Source organism: Phocoena phocoena, chromosome 15, assembly GCF_963924675.1.
Source record: "Phocoena phocoena chromosome 15, mPhoPho1.1, whole genome shotgun sequence".
NCBI lineage: Eukaryota > Metazoa > Chordata > Mammalia > Artiodactyla > Phocoenidae > Phocoena > Phocoena phocoena.
The window spans coordinates 60489492-60512279 of record NC_089233.1 but is presented as its reverse complement, the minus strand read 5'-3'; the positions used below and the strand labels follow the sequence as shown (position 1 = coordinate 60512279).

Genomic DNA, 22788 nt, shown 5'->3' with positions numbered 1-22788 from the left:
ATGTAATAACTATCATTTGAATGCCTCTTATAAACCAGATATGGTATGAGATGTAGATTCTCTTTCTAGAAATAAACATAGATTCAGAGGTTAAATAACCTGCTAAAAGTCACAAGGATACTAAGTGGCAGAGGCCAGATTTGAACTCAAGTCAAATGTTAGGTTTCAAAGCCTAAATAGGTTATTTTCACTAATTCAACACTATTTCCCCAATTCTGCACACTGATTCAACAACAGCTTACCTTTGTTATATGACAATGAAATGGATTGCTTTAAATCTGGAGGCAAGGTGAGGCGTGAGGGATATGAGTTTCAACAATCTGGAGTCTTCATTATTCTCCTATCTGAATAGGCTGGCCACCAGGTCACAGTGGCATACAAAATCACGTTTGAAAAGATGGAAGAACAACTCCCAAGGCAGATGGCTATTTGTATTCATTCTATAGTCATAAATACAGAGTACTGTAAAGTACTGATAAAGACAGGTTCCTGCTCTGCCTAAGCAGTATATGTATGATTTAAGAATACAGAGCAAAGAAAGCAAGTTAGTGGTTTACCTGAGAGAGCAAGACACAGAGAACATGTTAATGCAGGAAAAAGTTCTCCTCCAAACACACAATACAAAAGTTAATTCCCAAACTGATCAAAGAACCACTGGGAATAAGGCCTCTGATCCCAGGTTCACAAGTCTATAGGTGAGCAAAGCTTGAACTTCCCCCAAGTCTGCGATGGGAAGATTCACTTCTCTATCTAGAAGCAAGAGAACCCTAGATTCACCAAGACCAGATAACCACTTTGGCAATGCACACTGAAGGTAACTGAGGCAATCTACACTGGGCATGAGTTACATACTGACCCACCCCTAAGCTGCAGCAATTCAGTACCTCACCCACCCAGCAGGCCACACCAGAAACAAGTACAGGTCAAAAGGCCTCACTGAAAAATAAGAACTCATGGCAGCAAAAAATGAAAATAGAGTAAAGCGTAGCAGCATTGGCAATGAACACACCATCTTCACTGACAGGGAAAGGAAAGGCACCTGGCATTTTATAAATTATCTCCTTTAATCCTCAGAGTTACCCTGAGGTAACATTAGCTGGCCCTTTAGCTATTAATCCTCACAAGAATATTCTGAGGTAAGTACTGACCCCCATTTTACAGATGAAGAAACAGAAGGCTAATAAATAAGTTGTGCCGGGCTTCCCTGGTGGCGCAGTGGTTGAGAGTCTGCCTGCCGATGCAGGGGACACGGGTTCGTGCCCCGGTCCGGGAAGATCCTGCATGCCACGGCTGGGCCCGTGAGCCATGGCTGCTGAGCCTGCGCGTCCAGAGCCTGTGCTCCACAACAGGAGAGGCCACAACAGGGAGGGGCCAGCGTACCGCAAAAAAAAAAAAAAAAAAAAAAGTTGTGCCCAAGGTAGTTGTTATCCTAACTGCAGAGATGACAAAATCCAGGCTTAAGAGTAAGTTAAATAACCTTGGTTACTCAACCCAAACTTGGTCTATCTCACTCCAAAGCTGGAGCTCTTTCCAACTATCCTGCTGCCTCCTTCCCCCAGTCCTCCCAGTAATCTGTTAAAGAATTCCATTCAGAATGAGGAATTCTCAATCCACTGCCCACCAAATTTCTGCAGCTGTTTCAGAAACTATACCTAAGATACAAAGCCAAAGGAGTTTTCATAAGAAAACACTCCAGAAAGCTACTAAGTTATATGGAATGATGTGTTATTACAAAATGTCACTGGACAAATTTACAATGTCTGGGATAATTTAGCCTCAGCACAGCACCTACCTGAAATGTAGCAAGAACTCAGGGCTTGTTGAAAGAGTAACATTGTTTAAAACTGGTTATAAGTTCAATAAAGCCAAATGGCTAGTTTGTACTTTCTGATATGACATGATTAAATTTTTAGGAATATAATTTACACATTCATTTTTAACAAGGTTGCTTTCTTAAAAATTATATAATATTAATGAGCTAGCTAAATTGAGAAATGCCCATTAGTGCATTAGTCATAACTTCAGAAAAATTTCAAGTGTTCACTTTCCCAAGCAGATTAAAATGTTTCAGCTAATAAAAACCTGTCAGAAAATCTACAAGACCAGAAAGTATGAAAAGAAAAGTGGCCAATATAAAGGCATTTAAGATGTGACACATAAAATTATAAAACATTATTCTAAGTGTACCCTGGTATTTAACCCTAAAACCCTCACTTCAGATGACACATATTTTCTATGCAAGAAAACACTATCATCATTAATGTAAAAAAAGCTTGCCCACCACAGTAACCATTGCTAAGTACACTTCTTATGTCTAAGGCTGAAAGACACAGAATTTGTAGAAACCAGTGAAATCTCACTCCTAGTATAATACTGTTAATTCTTTCACCTTAAACTTTTAAAAAGACTCAGTCTTTGGGCTTCCCTGGTGGCGCAGTGGTCGAGAGTCCACCTGCCGATGCAGGGGACACGGGTTTGTGCCCTGGTCCGGGAAGATCCCACATGCCGTGGAGTGGCTGGGCCTGTGAGCCATGGCCACTGAGCCTGTGCGTCAGGAGCCTGTGCTCCGCAACGGGAGAGGCCACAACAGTGAGAGGCCCGTGTACCGCAAAAAAAAAAAAGACTCAGTCTTTGATTTCTATAATGTAAAGGAAAAAAAGTTTGGTCAACAAATTGGTCAGCTGCAATCTACCCTGGATCATACCAAATATTTAAGAAAAACTACCAGTTGTCTATAACCCAATGTAAATATTTGTTACAATGACAAATGACAGCAGTTCCTTTTCTTAATAATCCTAGAGGAATTTCTTCATTTGAAAAGCTAGCTGGCCTAGATTTCTCTCTAATAAGAAACAACTAAATGATATAGTACTCTTTTGAAATTATCCATCTTAGGAGTTCAAAGAAATTTAGTGTATGAACACACTAACACCCTTGTGAAACAAACTTGGCCCAAGTCACCCAATGAATTGTGATAGACCAAGGATCAAATCCAGTTTCTCATTTTAAACCAAGTATCACAAGCATTACCTTAAAACACTAAGTCCTTACCTAATCCAATGCCAAATCATATCATTCTCAGTTTCTGAACTTGTTATAAATTGTACTGTAATATTTATGTAAAAGCTGTCATACAGTTGTCAAAACAATTATCATAAATGTTATAACAGTGAACATCTTTTGGGCATTTAACTGTGTTAGGTACTCTGCTAAATGTGTTACGTGCATTATCTCAACTAATCTTCACAATGACCCTCATGAGGAAACTGAGGCACAGAGAGATAAGCTACGGTAAAATCTAAAAAAAGGACAAGGCAGGGGTACACAGGGAATATAGTTTAAAAGCCATGAATCCCCATTGCGTGGACCAGGATTCTAGGCCAGCTGTAGGGCTGAGATACTTGGTTTAGTCACTTAACCTTCATGTGGCCCAATTTCTTTTACTCTAAACCTAAAAGTCAAACAGATAATCACAAAAGTCCTTCGTACCCTGAAATGCTCTAATTCTGTAATCATCCTTCTATTCAGGTAACTAACTCAAAGAGAAACTGCCTTATTTCCTCCATCCTCTGAAGTTCTCTTCACTAAAGTTGAGAGTCCACATTTTATGAATCTAATCAATAACATACAGATAAACAACAAAAAAGCCTTTCTTAAAAGCTAGAACTCTAATCTGCAATTATGATCCCCAAACTTTATTCTTTTTTTTAAACTGTATTGGCTTTTTTAGAAATTGAAGTATAGTTGATTTACAATATTGTAATAGTTTCAGGTGTACAGCAAAGTGATTTAGTTATACACCCAAATTTTATTAACCTCAAATGACAATGACAGGGAGAAAAGACCTTACAACAACTTTGGGTTGGGGTGGGAGGTATGAAAGACCAGACAGACTACTGTATATAGTAGTGGCTATCCATTCATAAAAAATAATCACTCATTTCCATCTCTTCTAAAAAACAGGAATTAAGTCTATAAAGGGTTGTCAAATAAACTCAATGCCTTATTCAGCCGATAAAAATGAATGAAGGAATTATCCAAGACATTTATTATAGGCATGGAAGAATTATCAATTTATAGAAATTCTACCAGAATGGCCTAGAGCTCTAGAATCTACGTTTTACTGAGCTGGTCATTTAGCCCCTACAAATTGCATCTAATGACAGTAACAGGATGCTTAAACATCTAGGGAAGAGGCCTAGGTTCCACTCAACACCATTATTCTGTGAAGTCTTCCAGAACCAAATCACTACAGAATAATCTTTGCTGCCTTTGTTCTCTAGAAAATAATCCCCCAAAGATTCTTAAATAAAATCAGCAAAACCCCTCTAATTAGTTTTCTTTTTCTTAAAATTTTCTAATTGGTTTTCTATTGTTGCTGTAACAAACTACCGCAAACATAAAACAACACAATTTATTATCTTACAGTTTCTATAGGATAGAAGTGAGGTAGGCTTGGCTGGATCCTCTACTTATGGTCCTGCAAGGCCAAAAATCAAGGTGTCCATAGGGCTGTGTTCCTTTGTGGAAATTCTGGGGTGGGGAATCTGCTTTCAAGCTCATTCAGATTGTTGGCTGAATGTGGTTCCTTGCGGATGTAGGGCTGAGGTCCCCATTTCCTTGCTGGCTGTCAGCTGGGGCTGCCAGCACTCCTTCTTGTGCTTTCCACATGGTCCCCTCCAGTAACGGCAGGGTGAGACCCTCTCCTGCTTCAAATCTAACTCCAGCTGGATAAAGTTCTCTGCTTTCATGTGCATAGACTGGACCTACCCAGAATATCCAGGATAATATTCCTATCTTAGGATCCTTAAACCACAGTTACATCTGCAAAGTCCCTTTTGCCACAAAACAGTAACAAATTCAGATTCCAGAGGTTAGGGCACATATATCTTTGGGGGATCATTCTACCTAACACAGTCCACCCTATGGGCTCCAAAGACTCATATCTCTCCCAAATGCAAATATATCCATTCTATCCTAAGGTCTCATTCCATTAAAGTCCAACTCAAAGTCCAAAAATCTCATCTAAAGCTCATCAATTCAAAACTCCCAAATCTCACCATCTAAATCAAATGTGGATGAAGCTCTGGTTGTAATACACTAAGTGCAACCCCTGGAGCACAATTCCTAGGGAAAAAAAAAAGTTATCTGTTCCCAACATACGACAGTGAGACTGGCATAAGGCAACTTATAGACATTCTAGTTCAAACAGGGAAAATATAAAAGAAAGTAGGGAAAATATAAGAAAAAGCAGATCCATCGGTCCAAAGCAGTTTCAAAATGTGGGCAAACTCCATTCCATTTCAAAGCCAGGGTAAACTCTTATGCAGCCTTCGACTCCACCTCTTTGGGCTCTTGGTTCCACCCTCTGAGTCATTCTTCTTTTTTAATGAAAAGGAGCACATTCACATCTAAGTAGTTTTTTTTACTAGCCTGCTTCCTACCAGTAAAACTGGGGGTGGGGGTTGGGGGGGGTTGAGAGCTCTCTTTAATTTACTACTTTGTGTTTTTCAATCCAAGCTGGCACTGTTTTTGCTAGTATAAACGCTCAAGAACCTAGTGGGCTTCACATGAGCTCACTGAGACTCACACCCCACAAATAAACCAGGCTGTACCTTCAATACTTTGCTTGGAAATCTCAGCTAAATATCCAAGTTCATCACTTTTAAGTATTATTTTCCACCTGACCACAGGTCACAGTTCTAAGCTTATTTGCCACTATGTAACAAAGATCCTCTTTCCTCCAGTTTCCAACGCACACCTCACTTCCACCTCAGCCCTCACTACTTCTACTAATGATCTGTTCTAGGTCTTTTCTATTATGCTCCTCAAAAAATTTGCTGGCCTCTTCTACTGCTGCTTTCACATTTTTAGGTAACAGTACCCCACTCTTGGTACCAAAATCTACACTAGTGTTCTATTGCTGCCATAACAAAACCACAAACGTAGTGGCTTTAAAACAATAGAAATTTATTGTCTCACAGTTTCTGTAGTTCAGAAGTTGGGTGGGCTTGGCTAGGTCTTCTGCTTAGGGTCTCACAAGGCCAAAATCAAGGTGTTATCCTTGCTGGAAACTGGGGAAGAATCCACTTTCAAGCTCATTCAGGTTGTTGGCCAAATTCAGTTCCTCGTGGTTGTAGGACTGAGGTCTCCATTTCCTTGCTGGCTGTCAGCCGGGGCTGGTCTTTGCTACTAGAGGCTCCCCGCATTCCTTCTCATGCTTTCCATGTGGCCCCCTCTAGCAACAGCAAATGGAGTCCCTCTCATGATTCGATTCTGATTTCCCCTTCTGCCCCATCTCTCTCGACTCCCAGCTGGAGAAAGTTCTCTGCTTTTAACAGCTCATGTGATTAGATTGGGCCTACCCACTAAATCCAGGATGATCTTCCTATTTTAAGATATTTAACTACATCTGCAAAGTCCCTTTTACCAAGTAACATATTTACAGATTCTGGGAATTAGAGTTTGGACATCTTGGGGGTGGTGGTGGTGGTCATTCTGCCTACTACAAACCCAAATCCTATGTCAAGTTTTAAACTTAGTTACCAAAGAAAACTTCTTTCTCCAAAAGAGTATGTGAAGTAAAGCTCTATGTTCAGAGACAGAGACAATGGTAAAATCAAGGACTCTCACCCTGGAAGAGTGTGGCTAAGCAATAGAACCAAAAATACACTGTAAAAAAGAAGCTACTTGTTTCATCCCCAAACAGCGAGGCAATTAAACCATTAGGAAGAAAATAACCTATTGCTCCCCCTTAAATGTGTGCTCCTCTTCTCTACTGTATTCCATATAACAGGATATAACTAGGCATGTTTGGTTTTTGCATTTAAACAAAAGTTACCCCAGGGTGACCTAATTTTGTAATCAGCTGATAAACCAATCTAAGCAAACTTCAAATATTTTCATTCTTTCTTCAAGTCATACACCCTCCCCCAATAGCAAATGAAAGGCAAGTATTTCAAAGTCACAGAAGGATACAACTACCCAGGTAAAACTGCTGGTGAACTTTTAAAAATGACACAAGGCAGAACTAGTATTGGTCCTGGTCTTTCAGCTCAAGGTCCACCAAGCCAGTTAAGCCAACTGACTTAACAACAAAAGAAAAACACCTCAACAACTACAAATATAATTTTCTGAAGCCTTGCTTATTGTCAGATTATTGACCATAAACTTTACCTAGACTGAAGGAACCCCATATATACCAGCTAGTCCCTTTAATAAAAGTGACAGGTGAGGTCTATGGAGCACTTACTACCTACCAGGCACTGTGGTAAGCACTTGACACAAATTATCTTATTTACTCCTTACCATCTAGGAAATATTATCACCCCCATTTTACAGATAGGAAAACAGGTTTACAGAAGTTAGGTCACACAGCTAAATAACCGTGGCACTTATATTTGATAATCCAGATATTTACTGCCACTTCTTAGATGGAATGGGGTCTTCCAACTCTTAGAAAAATCTTCCCTTTCTAGCTTTCTTTTCATTTCCTCTCCTCACACCCACTTCTCAATAGAATTTAGCAGATGAAAGGTAATCAGGTCTTCCTCAATTAATTTGCTACCTCCTTTCCAGAACTCTTTCCTTCCCACAATAGCAACAGCCAAGAAGCAACTTCTCCTGACCCTTCCTTCCCAAAAACAAACTACATAAGCTCCACCCATCACCTGCCAAGGTTAGAAATGTTCCAACGCTGCAAAAATATAAACAACAACCGAAAAACAAAAACAAAAGTCCTACTCTTCAAAGGTCACAAACTAACATGCACACTCTTAGCTAACCTTTCATTCTACATACCTCTCCTCTTCCATCCAGGCTCCCAACTAACCCTTAACTCCAACTCCACCCGTTCTGCCCCACTTCATGGTCCCTTCCCCTTTATCCTCAGCGACCTCGCCCCGGGTCCCCTTCACCTTGCACCCCAGGGTGCAGGTGGGAAGCCCAATTTCGCCTAGAGGGGCCTTAGAAGGCCCCCACTACAGCTGCTCTGCTCCGCGGGAGGGTCCAGCCCAGTCTACACTGCGGGCACCACTCCCCTAGGCACCCTCCCCCAGCATCCCCCCTCGCCGGCCCCACCCCTCCAGCTCGCTTCCCCCTCTGCCGACCTCCTCCACCAACTTGTCCCCTAGTCCCCGCCCCAGCCCAGCCCTCTCCCCCGCAACAAGCTGGACTCTAGAGAGCCAGTTCCCACCCTATCAGCCTCTGCCACCAAGCCTCACTCCCCGCCCTGGGGGTTAGCCCAGGGCCTCCCCGATGGGCTGCAACAGCCTCGGCTAATGTGTGTGTGGTGGGGGGGGCAGGGGAAGGCGAAGGGCCGCTCGGGAGTCTGCTGGAAGCGTTAGAGGCGGCCGCGCCCCGCTGCCCCATCCTGGGCCCACCCGCACCTCCCAACGACCTCGCCTGATGGCTCCCACGGTACCTGTGGTGGAAGCTGCAGCGGCGGCGGCCGCTCTCCCCACTCTTCACACAGACAATATGGCGGCGGCGGAGCAGGAGACACACGGCTCGGCCGCCAGCCGCAGGGACCAGAGCGAGGCTGCAGCCGCCGCTGCCGGAAGCGGAAACCCCCCTCCGACCGGGAGGCGGGGCGGGACCGCTTCCGACTCCTCCCTCAGCGGAATCTCAGAGAGTGCGGTGCCATGCTGGGATGTGTCATTGTATCCCTAGGAGTTCAGTTCCGGACTGGGGCGCAAAATGGAACAAGTTCTCAACGTAAAGCATAATAAGGAGACTTGCAGTAATTAAGCGCATTTTATTTCAGTACCTGTACGAACTTAGGAGAGAGAGAACACGAACCTCCCACTAAGTGTATAATTGGTTTGACCCAAGGTAAGATGGCGGTTCCTAGGTTTCCCGCACTTCACCCAGCTGGCGAGTTCTACCAGTCGGCAAGCCGGCCCGCCTTATTTGGAAAGAAGCATGCGCGACCTTCAGAGCTAGAGAGAGCGAAGCGTTTTGGGAGTTGAAGTCTGCTGCTCAGGCCCCTCGTCTAGGGTTGGGGTTCCAGCAGCACGTTTTTTTCTGCTCAAACTTCGAGTTCCGGAACAAGTGAACGAAAGTTGGACCCCGGGAGTGATGTGGCGCAGCAGTCGAGGAAGTGACGGTACTAGCCCTCTAGAGACTGAGACCCAATTCATGCCTCTTACAGGAGCCCTTTGCAGAGCTGCCCATCTAGAATAAACTGTTTTCTCCCTTCGATCTGCCTCCATCCACCCCGCTTGCCTGGGCAACGGCTCCAGGGCAGCTATAGGGAAGTTTCTGTCGTGCAAAACTGATCATGACGTCCTCTTGGTTAAAACCTCCCAAGTCTTTCCTTTGTGCACCAAAGATAGCCCAAGCTCTTCTCTTGACATCCAAGTTCCTGCATAATTTGGACACTTCCTTCGCCCCTAAGCCGCCTTTTCTGCCCCTCTCATTTCAGTTTCATGATGCTCCCACCCAATAAAACTGCAGACTATTATTGGAACTTGTCAGCCTCCCTCTCTTTGCACTGGCAGTTACATCTGTTACTGTCACCGCCTAGACTGGCTAACTTCTGTATGTCCATCGGGCTAATCCTTTCCTCTCGGGATCTTCCCTACCTTTAGTTCCCTCAGACCTAGGCACCATCCCTCAGCAACCTGACTGGTCCCTAGCCTGCCTGTTCCATCAGACTATGAGACCCCAGTGGACAGGGCTGAGTCTGATGATCACCCTGTTTCCTGCAGGCCCTGCTAAAAGCTTGTGTGTGTGTTACTGAGAGGAATTAAAGTGTTAGCCTCACCTCTGGTAGGGCAGAGGTGTGAGGTCTGGGACAAGTGTTAGAAGGTTGGGTTATTTTGGTACCTGCTTTTATCCCTGAGCTGCCTCAGAATAGCAGCTACCCAGGATGGGCCTCCCCACCCTCTCTAGCCCTCCTTTCACAGTTCATCGGCTGACTGGCACCTCTGCTCCCAAAGAGACAATCTCCTCCCCTGTGGGATGAGGTGGTGGCAGCTGCAGACATATAGTGATGGTCTCAGGGAGGTGGCCATGACCTTTTCTGGGCCTCATCTGTCAGGCATGTCTGTGGCATTTGACCCCAATGGGCTGAGAGTCCACAGAAATGGCTCTCTGGGTGCCCACAGGCTGGTTATTTCTCCATTATGGGTCTTGGTTTCCCCACTTGTGGACTGAGAAGGTTAGACAAGATGATTCCAAGGTTTCTGTGAGGCCGTCTTTCAGGAAATGAGGCCTTCGCTTAGCTTTTGGATAATGTCTTTTCAGCTCTTATGGCTCCTTTCCCCCTGTCTTTATTCACATTTATTCAATTCACAGCTGTTGATCACTTGCCATGAGCCAGACAGTGTGCTAGACGCTGGGGATGTGGCATGAGCAAGACAGATAACAGTTTCTCGTGAAATTCACCTAAAGTGATAAACAGCTAATGCACAGATAAAAAAATGAATAAGTACTGTGAAGGAAAAATATAAGTAGCTGTGAAAAGAATGAAAGAGGGGAGAACTTTAGCTTGAGTGGTTCAGAAGTTCCCTCTGAGAAAAAACAGTAAGAACAAAGGTCCTGAGGCAGGAAAGAGCTTGATAAGTTTGAGGAAGGAGGCCATGGGGGGCGGGGGCGCTGAAGCACTGTGAGTGAAGGGAAAAAGGGTAGGAAATATGGTGGGAGAGGTGGCCAAGGCATTCAGGCCATGATTAGGGGTCCGGAATTTCATCTGAAAAGAGTGAATGTTCTTTCCTATGATCTTGGCCCCTCCTACAGCCTCAGTTCTTCATTCTTCTACCCAATTCCATCCTCCATCCCTGACATCATTCAGAGGGCTCACCGAGGCACAGACATACAACCCTTTGCACTTTGTAGGACACAGTTGAGACCCAGCCCCTGCCATTTCTCAGGCTAGCCTGGTATAGGTCTCTGGTTCCAAAAAGCTATCAGTTTCCAGGGTTCATTAGTTATGGAGCCTCCAAAGACCAGCTCAGTTATCTTTAATACTAACTTCCTGACCCCCATAGCACAACTCTCAGGCTAGACTTCCTTCAAAGAACAATAATAACAGCCACAACCACAGTTAAGATGTTCACAGTACTTGTCCTGTGCCACACATTGAATGTTCATCATCTCATTTAATCCTCACGTCAGCCGGATGAGGTAGGAACTAAAAGTATCCCACTGTACAGACCAGGAAACTGAGGTTCAGTCAGATTACAGGACATGCCCCAGGTCACATACAAGAGATGGAGCTTGCATTCCAACCAGGGCCATAGGCACTGCGTAAGAAGAGCCTCAGCATATCAGTTTTCTATTGTTGCTCAACAAATCACCCCAAAACAGAGTGGTTTAAAACGACAATAAATTTTTGGTTATGTTTGTGTGGATTGGAAACTTGGACATGTCTCAGCTGAGACAGCTCTTTTCTTCTGTACATGGTCTTGCCCAGGCTTACTTCTATATTTGCAGTCAATTAGCAAGTCGGCAAGCTCACTGGTCCTATATGGCCTCATTCACAGGTCTGGCAGGTGGCTGGGCCTGCTGGCTTGAGTGCCTAGGTTCTTCTCCATGTGGCTTCTTCAGCAAGCTAGCTCAGGCTTCCTCATGATGGCGTCTGAAAGGAAAAGAACGAAGGCAGCAAGGCCTCTTGAGGCCTAGGCTCGGAAGAGCTGTAGCATCACTTTCACTGCATTTTATTGATCAAAGCCTGTCAGATGGCCAGCTCAGATTCAAGGAGACTAGAAATAGACTCCATCTCTTGATGGAAAAAACATCAAAGTCATATTGCAAAGAGTCGTGTGGGGGTGGGGGGATCATTGTGGCCATCTTTGTAAACAACATAGCACACTAAGTGACCATGGGTACAGAACTGGTTAAGTAAGTTATGGTACAGCTAAACATGGTGCTATTAACAGGGAGAGCACTTAGTATGTGTCAGACACTATACAAGATGCTTTATGTGTGTTAACTCATTTAATCCTCACAATAGCCCTATGTGACAGTTACATGTTTATCCCCATCTACAGATTAAGCACACCAAGTCTCAGAGAGGTTAAACCATGTGTGCAAAGTCACACAGCTAGTAAGTGGCAAAGCTGTTAAAAGTGATGAGGATCATTTAATTTCTGGACATGGAAAGCTGGCCTTGCCATACTATTATGTGAGAAAAAGCAAGAGACAAAACAAAAGTTTGGTGAGAACACATTTTAAAAACACTTAAAATTGGGTATATGTAAATGTATTATATAGTTTTAGACAAAGTTCAGGAAGGATTTACTGCAAACTTTTTTTTTAATATTTATTTATTTGGCTGCATCAGATCTTAGTTGCGGTGCGCAGGATCTTTAGTTGCGACACGTGAACTCTTAGTTGTGGCATGTGGGAATCTAGTTCCCTGACCAGGGATCGAACCCAGGAGTATGGAGTCTTAGCCACTGGACCACCAGTGAAGGCCCCACAAACTTAATGGAGCTTATCTCAGGAGACAGGAAGAGAAGAGAACTTTAAACACTTCTGTCTGCCCTGTGTGAATTTTTTGTTTGATTTTTTTCTTTTTGCAACACACATGAATTTTTATTTCAACACTGAACAAAGAAAAAAGCATTTTTAAAATGTTCTTCAACTTGTCTCTCACTTCTGTCTATTTGGTTTTTACATTTACTGTTTTTTTTTTGTTTTTTTCTTTTTGACACTACCCCAGCCCAGCCCCTTTTCAATTCTGGCCTGAAGTTTTGTGACTACTGTAGGGGCCCCCTCCTTTCTCCCCCTCCCATGTCCTCTGCACACTGCTACTGGAGGAAAGTTTATTAACCACCATGTACCTTTCTTGCTCAAGAGTTTTCAGTGGCATTGCATCACCTTCAGAGAAAGTCCAAACCTCTTGGCCTTGTGTATATGGCATGTGTAAAGTTGACTCCAGCTTGGTTGGATTTCAGCTCTGTCATTTACTAGCAGTATAAGCTTGGAGAAGTTATTGTATTTGACCTCTCTGAGCCTTAGTTTCCTTACCTGTTAAGAAAAACAGAGAGGGAGAGAGAGAAAAGAAAGAGAAAGAAGAAAGAAAGGGGAGAGGATATGATACTGAATATAGTTCCCTGTGCTATACAGTAAATCCCTGTTGTTTATTTTATGTATGGTAGTTTGCATCTGTTAATCCCATACTCCTAATTTATCCCTCCCCACTTCTCCTTTGATAACCATAAGTTTATTTTCTATGTCTGTGGATCTGTTTCTGTTTTGTAAATAAGTTCATGTTTTATTTTTTAGTTTCCACATATAAGTGATATCATATAATTTTATCTTTCTCTAACTTACTTCAGTTAGCATGATAATCTCTAGATCCATTCATGTTGCTTCAGATGGCAATATTTCATTCTTTTATGGCGGAGTAATAATATTCCACTATTCACAACAGCCAAGACATGGAAGCAGCCTGAGTGTTAGGCTGCCTAAGTGTTAGGCTGCTTCCATGTCTTGGCTGTTGTAAATAGTGCCACTGTGAACATTGGGGTGCAGCATGACCTATCTTGCAGCAAATTAGATTACTATTCAATGACTCAGTCTCTCCCGCAGTCAGGACTGATTGATACTCCCTGCTCCGTTGATATTAGATACAGCCATGCGATTTGCTTTGGCCAGTGGAATGTGGATGAAAGTGACAGTGTGCAGGTTCAGCCGAGGCCTTAAGAGGTCTCTCATGTTTTCAATGGCCCCCTTGGAATTTCCACCTCTGCCTTAAGGATGGGGCTGTCATTAGTGCATTCCATCTTTTTTTTTTTTTTTTTTTTTTGCAGTATGCAGGCCTCTTACTGCTGTGGCCTCTCCCGTTGCGGAACACAGGCTCCGGACGCGCAGGCTCAGCGGCCATGGCTCACGGGCCTAGCCGCTCCGCGACATGTGGGATCCTCCCGGACCGGGGCACGAACCCGTGTCCCCTGCATCGGCAGGCGGACTCTCAACCACTGCGCCACCAGGGAAGCCCCTGCATTCCATCTTTTGAAACAGAGTTCCCATCAAGGTTGCCATAGCAAAGTCTGGGATAAAAATAGTTTTGTAGTTTAGTGTTTAGTTTGTATTATTATTATTTTGGCCAGCTGCACCACGTGGTTTGCAGGATCTTAGTTCCCCAACCAGGGATCGAACCTGGGCCCCTGGCAGTGAGAGCGCAGAGTCCAAACCACTGGACTGCCAGGGAATTCCCTGTATTAAATTTTAAATTGTATTTTTTTTCATGAACTCTATCTCTTTTGAATGTCAGGAAGCTAAAGAGGTAGGAATAGAGTGCTCTGTGTCAATTTAGGGAAGCAATAGCTTCCATCCAAATCCCCAACATCAAACAGGCTGGTCCAGAAGAATGAGAGACACATGGAGTAGCCAAACCCAGCAGAATCCAGGCAAGATCAGCCAAACCCCAAATGGTTTGGGGGAGGGACAGGGAGAAATCAATATTTGCTGCTGTAAGGCACAGACATCTGGGGTGGTTTGTTATGTAACATTATTACTATGATACACCCATCTCATAGGGTCCTTGTTGGGATTAAATAAGTGATACGGTAAAGCCCTTAAAAATATGCTGGGGGCTTCCCTGGTGGCGCAGTGGTTGGGATTCCGCCTGCCAGTGTGGGGGACGCGGGTTCGTGCGCCGGGCCGGGGTGATCCCACATGCCGTGGAGCAGCTGGGCCCGTGAGCCATGGCCGCTGAGCCTGTGTGTCCGGAGCCTGTGCTCTGCAGCGGGGGAGGCCGCAGCAGTGGGAGACCCGCGTACCGCAAAAAAAAAAAAAAAATGCTGACATAGAGCAAGGGTACAATCAATGTGAGTGATTATTATTGGGGGTGCAACTGTGAACAAAACAGTCCCTGTTCTCACAGGTCTCATGTTTTGTGGAGAGATGTGTCAGATGGTATCACATCTGACATGTGGAGAGTTGTTATGCTCTGTCAGATGGTGATGAGCGCTATGGAGGAGGATGAAGCAGGGAAGGAAGAAGGGGATGCTGTGGTGTAAATTCAAATAGGTGGTCAATGAAAGCCTTGCTGGGAAGGTGATTCTTGAAGAAACACCTGGAAGAGGTGAGGCAGGGAGTCATGAGGGTATATGGGAGAAGATTGTTCCTAGTAGAGGGTGGGCAAAGACCATAAAGTAGACTCATGCCTGGTGGGTTTAAGGAACAGCTAGTAGATAGGGTAGCTGAGCTGAATATGACATCAGGGAGATTCCCCTGGGACTAGTTCACGTACAGTTTGTGGGTCATTGTAAGGACTTTGGCTTCTGCTATGAGTGAGGTGGGCCGTATTGGAGGGCTTTGACCAGAAAGAGGACAGGACCTGCTTTGCATTTTTACAGGATCTCTGTAACTGCTGGGTATAGAATAAATGGAATATAAATGAGGGCTGAAGCAGGGAGACCAGGTAAGAGGCTACCGCCACAATACAGACAAAAGATGGTGATGGTTTGAACCAAGGTTAGACTTTGGGGTTATTTTGAAAGTAAAGCCAAAGGGACAGATTGAGTATGGAGTGTTTGAGAAAGAAAGGAATTGAGGATGACTCCACGGTTGTTGCCCCGAAGAATGAAAGAAGGAATTTGCCATTCACTGAGATGAGGAAGGCTATAGGAGGAGAACTTTGTTTCAGGGGAAAGGAGGGGAGAATTACCGGTTCCATTTGGAACTTGTTAAATTTGAGGCACCTATCAGACTTCCAAGTGGAGATGCCTAGTTAGAAGTTGCGTGTATGAATCTGAGCCCAAGCTGGAGTTGTAATTTTGGGAGTTGTTATGGACTGAATTGTGTCTCCCCAAAATTTATATGTTGAAACTCTAACCCCCCAACATGACTGTGTTTGGAGATAGGGCCTATAAGGAGGTAATTAAGATTAAATGAGGTCACAAGGGTGGGGCCTTAATCCGATAATCCTTATAAGAAGAGGAAGAGACATCTGAGTGCCCCCCATCTCTTTCTTTCTCCCTGTGTGTATGTGTATGTGTGTGTGTGTGTGTGTGTGTGTGTGTTTGTACAGAAGAAAGGACATGTGAGGACACACGAAGAAGGTGGCAAACCAGGAAGAGAATTCTCACCGGAAACCAACCCTGCTGGCACCTTTATCTTGGACTTTGAACCTCCAGAACTGTGAGAAATGAAAAATACATTTCTGTTTTTAAGCCACCCAGTCTGTGGTATCTTGTTATAGCAGAGTAGATTAATACAGGAGTCATCACTGTGGAAATGGTTTCTAAAGCCATGAGTCGGGGTGAGATCTCCAACAGAGTGAGCATAGACAAAGAAGAGGGCAGGACAAAGGACTGAGACCCCGGCCCCCAACGTTAAGAGACAAGGCAGTGGCCTGGGAACCAAGTAAGGAAAACATTTCAAGGGGGGAGAATTGCTGATCTATGTCAAGTGCTGCTGAGAGGTAAGGGAAGATGAGATGAGGACCAAGAACTGACTCAGCCAAGTGGAGGGCATTGTTACTTTGACAGGAAAGAGTTTAGGTAGAATGGTGGGAGCAAAAGCCTGATTGGAGTGGGATTAAGAGAGAGTATATAAAGATTAAGCTATAAATACATACATACACACATAAGGAGAAAGGAAAGCTCTTAACAGTAAAAGGACAACTAATAAATACAGAAAAAGAGGAATTAGAAATTTACCATTTGGCAGCCACCCTAGTAATAATTGTTTCAGGAGAGAATCATTAATGGATGCTGCAACAGTGGATTAAAGTTTGACAAGAAACAGGATATCTGCATAGTCTTAGAGTATCTCCTCACAAGATACTTATTAATTACAAAGAGTAAAATAGTAACTTTACAGTGGAGAAACCCAGCAGACACCAACCACATCAACCAAGTGATGAAGTGAGCATGGCCAGTAATGGGGCAAATTGACCTCATGCCCCGCCTCATGTGATGCACTGAGGGGATCATAGCATCCTTTCAGTGGTGTTTCTGCCAAAAATGTATAACTGATTCATGAGGAAACATTAGACAAACCCAAATTGAGGGATGTTTCTGTGGAATGACTGGCTTGTACTCTTCAGAAATGTTGAGCTCATGAAAGAAAGACAAACTAAGGAGCAGTTCTAGATTAAGGAGACTAAAGAGACACAAGAACTAGAATGTGATGTGAGATCCCGGACCAGGAAAAAATTTTCACTTAACTGTAGAAGATATTAGTGGGACAACTGGTGAAATTTGATTAAGGTCTGTAGATTAGATAATTGTATCAATGTAAAAATTTCTGATCTTGATTATTGTAAGAGAATGTCCTTGCTTTTAGGAAATACACACTTGTTTTTATGGGTAAACGGAATCATGTCTGCAACTTACTGTAAAAGAGTTCAGGAAAAGGAGGAAGAGAGAGAGAGAATGATACAGCAAAGGTGGTAAAATCTGGGTGACTGGTATTTGGTTATTCTTTGTACTATTTATGTACCTTTTCTGTAATGGAAGGAGAGACATGGAGGCAGTGGTATGGACAATTTTTGAGGAGTTTTGCTGTGGGACTGAGGATGGGGTGGTAGGTGGAGAGCAAACTGGGGTCAAGAGAAGTTACTCAAATGCAGAAATACTAGCATGTTTTTATGTTGATGAGAATGATTCAGTAGATTGGAAATGATGGTGCAAGAGGGAGAAGAGAGTGTCTAGAAGGGAGGAAGATGGTGGGATCTGTACACAGTGGAGGGTTGACCATGGCTTGGAGCACAGGTAGTTGGTCCCTGGTCACAGAAGAGAAGGCAGAGTATTTATAAGTGGGTACCGATGAGGGTAGGCAGGTAGCTGTGTAGTGGAAGTTTGTGGAAGTATTTTCTAATTGCTACAGTTTTCCCTGTGGAATAGGAAGCAGGGTCCTCAGCTAAGAATGAGAACGGAGGAGAAGGTGATAGAGGTTTGAGGAGAAAAGAGGAAGGAATTGCCTGAGGAGAATTAATGGACAAGGGAACTCTAGCGTAATTGTCAGACAGAGCTAAAGACCTCATTGAGACTAGCCATCATGTAAGTAAAGTCAGACGAGCCCACGTGGTGGTGTGTTGATCCCTAGCCACATTCTACTGCAGGAGAACAAGCACAGAGGGACAGAGGGTGTCAACTGGTGGGTGTTTAGCCAGAGAGGGGCAGGGCCACCTCGGGTGTGCAGTGCATGGGAATGATGCTGCCCTGTGGCTTTACTCAGCAAGAAGACAAATGAGGACACAAGGGAAAAGGTGATGGGCTCAACGGATCAGAGCTCCCAGTAGGGCTGAAGGGTCGTTGGCATTGGGGTACTGGATCGAGTGAGCTAGAAAGATAGGAGGCAACTGTCATTGAGCTGGCTGCTAGAAATTGAGATAAAGGAAAGGGTGCAGGTAACGAATGTGACACATTGCCTTCCCTGGGCCACCATGGTAGAAAAGCCACCTGTTGGTGCTTCCAGCCGACAGCCAGACACTGAGCCTTCAGATAAGCATGGCCCCTGCCAACATCTGACTGCAACCAAGCAAGAGCTGTCCAGCTGATCCTTTCAAACTCCTGATTCACACGATAGTGAGGAAAAAATGGTTGTTTTAAGCCACTAAAGATTGGAGTGGTTGTGATTCAGCAATAGGAACCAAGTAGAACTGCTGGGTCCACTGGAGTGTCAAGGGCGTATTAAGTTCAATGCCCTAAGGCATGGGTTTTCTGTAATCAAGTAACTTCTCCTCTTTGGTAGTTGGGGACACCAAGGTTCAGAGAGGTTTAGTGACTTGCCCAAACTTGCACGGCTAGTGAGCAGTGAGTTGGGCTCTGAGCCCAGGCATTGCGGCTCAGAGCTTGTTCTCTCACTAACCCAGCATACATACTGTCCCCAGCGCACAGCATGGCATCTGGCACACGTAGGCTCATGCTGAACAGCAGACTGAGCTGTGCCTGGGATTTCCTCTGCCTTCCATCCTCAGATTCTCTCTCCTCCCCAACATTCTTCTTCAAGTTGTCCTGGGTGTCTTAGTCCACATGGCGGAGGACATGGGCAACCCTATCCTTTGGGTGGCCATTCATGCCTGCACTCTGCCATTCAGCAGGTTTTCCTGAGTGCCAACTCTGGGCAGACACTTCTAGGTTCTCAGTACACAAGGGAAACAAGTCAGTGTCCTTGGCCTGGTGGACCTAAGTCAAGCGGGGAGAAGATAACCAGATAAATCTACCATCACAAACTGGGCTTATTGCTAGGCTATGAGTGAGTGGTGTATGAACATGCATAGCAGGAAAAGCTGTCTTAGGTTAGGGAGGGAGGAAGAGTTTGCCCAGTGAAGGCAAGGAGGGATCCGTGACTGGGCTGACCAAGGAGGAGGAACAGCTTGGCCACAGATCCTAAGAGAGGATCATGCTGTTGCATTAAAGGCAGTGGAGGAGGCCAGTGGGACCTGAACATACATGAGGCAGGTGGGAGAGTGGAGGGAACATTGGGAGAAATGAGATGAGGGAGGTGGGCAGAGGCATGGCTTAAGAACAATAGGGAGCCATGGAAGGTTTAAGCAAGGGGGTGACTTTATATGATTTTTCACTCATAAAAGATCTCCTTGGCTTCTAGGTGGGGAGCAAGGAGGAGGGGAGCAGGGGGTGGGCTGTGTAAGAAGTGACGGTGTCATAGACTTGAGTAGAAGCAGTAGGGGAGACGGAGAGGAATGGATTGATTTGGGCTGTGTTTTGGAGCTGGAGTCCAGCACAGGGAAACTGAGGTCCGGTGCTTCCACAGACAGCCCCCCAGCTCTCCCAGCCCATTGGGGGCTTTCAGATACTTGTACCTTGTGGGAATCACATGTGGGTGGTTGGATTGGGGAATGGGTGCCTAGGACAGGTGACCCTGACCTTTGCCTGGTGACCTGTGAGTCTTGAATTGGGCTTTGAAGGAGCCATGGGGACCTTATGGAGCAATGGAGTGTGTCCTTAGAGGACAATCCCATCATCCCTCATTTCACACTGGGTAGGTCACTTCTCCTCTATGAGCCATAGTTTCCACATTGGTAACATGGAAAGGGACAGTACCTACCACACTTTGGTGACATTACCCCCATTTTACAGGTGAGACCACTAATCCTCGGAGAGGGGGAGCGACTGTCCAGGGTCACACATGAGTAAGTGACACAGAACCCAGGTCGTAACCTGGGTTGACCTCTCTGCTGCCCCATGTGCCTCCACCCTTTCCTGGGGCCTTAAGGCCTGAGGATGATTAGCTCGCACAACATGGTCTTTCCAGGAGGCCGGGGAAATCCACTGCTGAATGCTGGGGGGTTAGAAGCATGGGTTTGGATTCAGTTTCCAGTCCCACTCAGGGACCTTATTCTGCTTGAACCTCAGTTTCTCCCTCTGTAAAATGGGGTAAAACTACGCACTGTGTAGCACCTGGTAGGGGAACTGCAGATGTAATGATTCATACGTGCAAGTCGCTTTCCTAGCACAGTACCTTTTGAGGGGCCGGCACTCCTCAGTGCCTGCTGCTGCCATGATTGTCATGCAGTATAACAGTGGGTTGAATCTGGAACCCAGTGTTCCTTTTAACCATAATTATAACGCTTCTTTTCTTTTCTAAAATGAAATTCGCAAATAACATATCCTATTGACACACATATTTTTAAACATAAATAATACCTTAATTGTAATATAAAAGAAAGTAAAATGAAAGTAATTTAGAATAAATCAACACATAAATATTTCGGCACAATGTTGTCACAAAGTAGTCAGTCCTCCATATCCAAGGATTTAACCAACCTCAGACTGAAAATATTAGAAAAAAAAAATTTTTTTTCAGAAAGTCCTAAAAAGCAAAACATGAATTTGCCACATATTGGCAACTATTTACATGGCATTTACATTGTATTAGGTATTATAAGTAATCTAGAGATGATTTAAAGTATATGGGAGGATGTGCGTATGTTATATGCAAATACTACATTGTTTTATATAAGGGACTTGAGCATCCGCGGATTGTGGTATCTGCGGGAAGTCCCGGAACCAATCCCCCTCGGATACCAAGGGACGACTGTAGTCGGGAAGGCATGGATGACTGTAGTCGGGAAGGCAGCCCACTGTGAAACTGTGGGCTGAATCAGGAGTTCTGACAACTCAAACCCACAACTGCATGGCCATGGTGGTCCAAAATGTGAGTGGTTCTAGGAAAGTTTTGAACCAAGCACAGCCTGGTCTGTTCCCAACTAGTATGGTGGTTGCTTTCCTGGCAGACTCACTGTATATTAAAACCAAGCAAATACTATGCTGGAAAAGGCAAAATTATAGACAATAAAAAGATCAGTGGTTGCCAGGGATTTGGGGGGGAGGATGAATAGATGGCGCACAGGGCATTTTTAGGGCAATGAAACCCTTCTGTGTGATACTGGCATGGTGGATACAAGACATTGTGCATTTGTCAAAATCCACAGAACCTTGCAACACAAAGAGTGAATCTTTTTTGTTTGTTTGTTTGTTTTTTCGTGGCCCAGCCACTCCGCGGCATGTGGGATCTTCCCGGACCGGGGCACGAACCCGTGTCCCCTGCATCGGCAGGCGGACTCTCAACCACTGCGCCACCAGGGAAGCCCAAAGAGTGAATCTTAATGTAAGCTATGGACTTTGGTTAAAAAGGATGTATCAGCATCAGTTCATCAGTTGTAACAAATGTATCACTAATGCAAGGTGTTAATAATAGAAGAAACTGGGTGTGTTTGGGGAGAGGAAGTATAAAGGTACTTAGTATAATTTCTGCATAAATTTTCTGTAAACCTAAAACTAAAACAAAGCCCATTAAAAATTAACAAAACAAAACAAGCCCCCCCAAATTCCCTGGCAGTCCAGTGGTTAGGACTCCGCACGCTCTCTTTGCTGAGGGCCCAGGTTCAGTCCCTGGTTGGGGAACTAAGGTCCCACAAGCTGCGCATTGCAGCCAAAACCACCCCCCCAAAACAAAAACACAGTACACACACACAAGCCCCCGCACATTGTGTTTGCTGTGAAATAGAATTTGGTCCCAGGCTCAGATCATTAAAAACAAGGTTTTCACCTACGTTAATTAACAAAGGGACATTTGAATACCACATACAACTTGGGATCTGTTGCAGGATGTCTGCACTCCTGCTCCCCTCCTGCTCTATGCTCGGGGCACCCCCAATCACTGGGGGCTGCCCAGTGCTCCTGGAAGTGCTGCCCTACTTGGGATTTCGGCACTGGACCCATGCCCTCTGTCCCTTGACCTTGAAGAACATTCTTTAGAACTCACAACCCCCTGCTTGCCGAGTTTGGGTGATGGAGGCATCGTGGCCAGATTGAAAAGTCTCCCTAGCCTCAGGAATCCCAAGGTGTCACCATGAACACAGATCACACCTCAGCTTCCAGAACTCCTACTTCAAATATGGATCCCAGCCCCTTAAATCATTGTGTGAGCTTGAATGAGTCATATCACTTTACTGAGCCTCAGTCTCCCCATTGGTCGGAAAGAGGGTGATAACACCTGCCTCACAGAGTATATTCATTTGTTCAGTAAATTTCTACAGAGCACCTACTGTTTGTATTGGGGCTATAACAGTGAACAGAACAAACATCCCTTCCTTATTGGAACTCATGGTCTCATAAGGAGGATAGATAAAAATCAAATAAATGTATAAGATAATGTCGAGGAGGAAGAAAAAGAAGACAGGGTCATAGACAGAAAGAGAGAAGGGCCAGAGCTCCTTGGTGAGTATAGCCACAGAAGGCTTCCTGAAGGAGGTGGCATTTGAACAGAGATCTGACTGAAGTGAAGGAGTGAGCCTTGCTAATCTGAGGGGAGAGCTTTCCAGGCAGAGGGAACAGCAAATACCAAAGCCCTGAGGTGAGA

At 44.7% G+C, this 22788-nt stretch overlaps 1 protein-coding gene across 3 annotated transcripts in view; it reads right to left on the bottom strand.

Moving 5' to 3' along the window:
* Positions 1 to 8565, bottom strand: part of CSNK2A1 (casein kinase 2 alpha 1) — a 55465-nt gene extending 46900 nt beyond the window's left edge. Inside the window, exons 1-2 of one of the 3 annotated variants that reach the window (XM_065893688.1) lie at positions 8423 to 8538; positions 6041 to 6238 (exon numbers count right to left, since the gene is read on the bottom strand). The gene's annotated coding sequence lies outside the window, so the exon portion shown is untranslated. Of the gene's footprint in view, positions 1 to 5982; positions 6239 to 8422 lie in introns of all 3 variants that reach the window. The other 2 variants (XM_065893687.1, XM_065893686.1) reach the window with 2 other exon arrangements.
* Positions 8566 to 22788: the final 14223 nt, after the last annotated feature.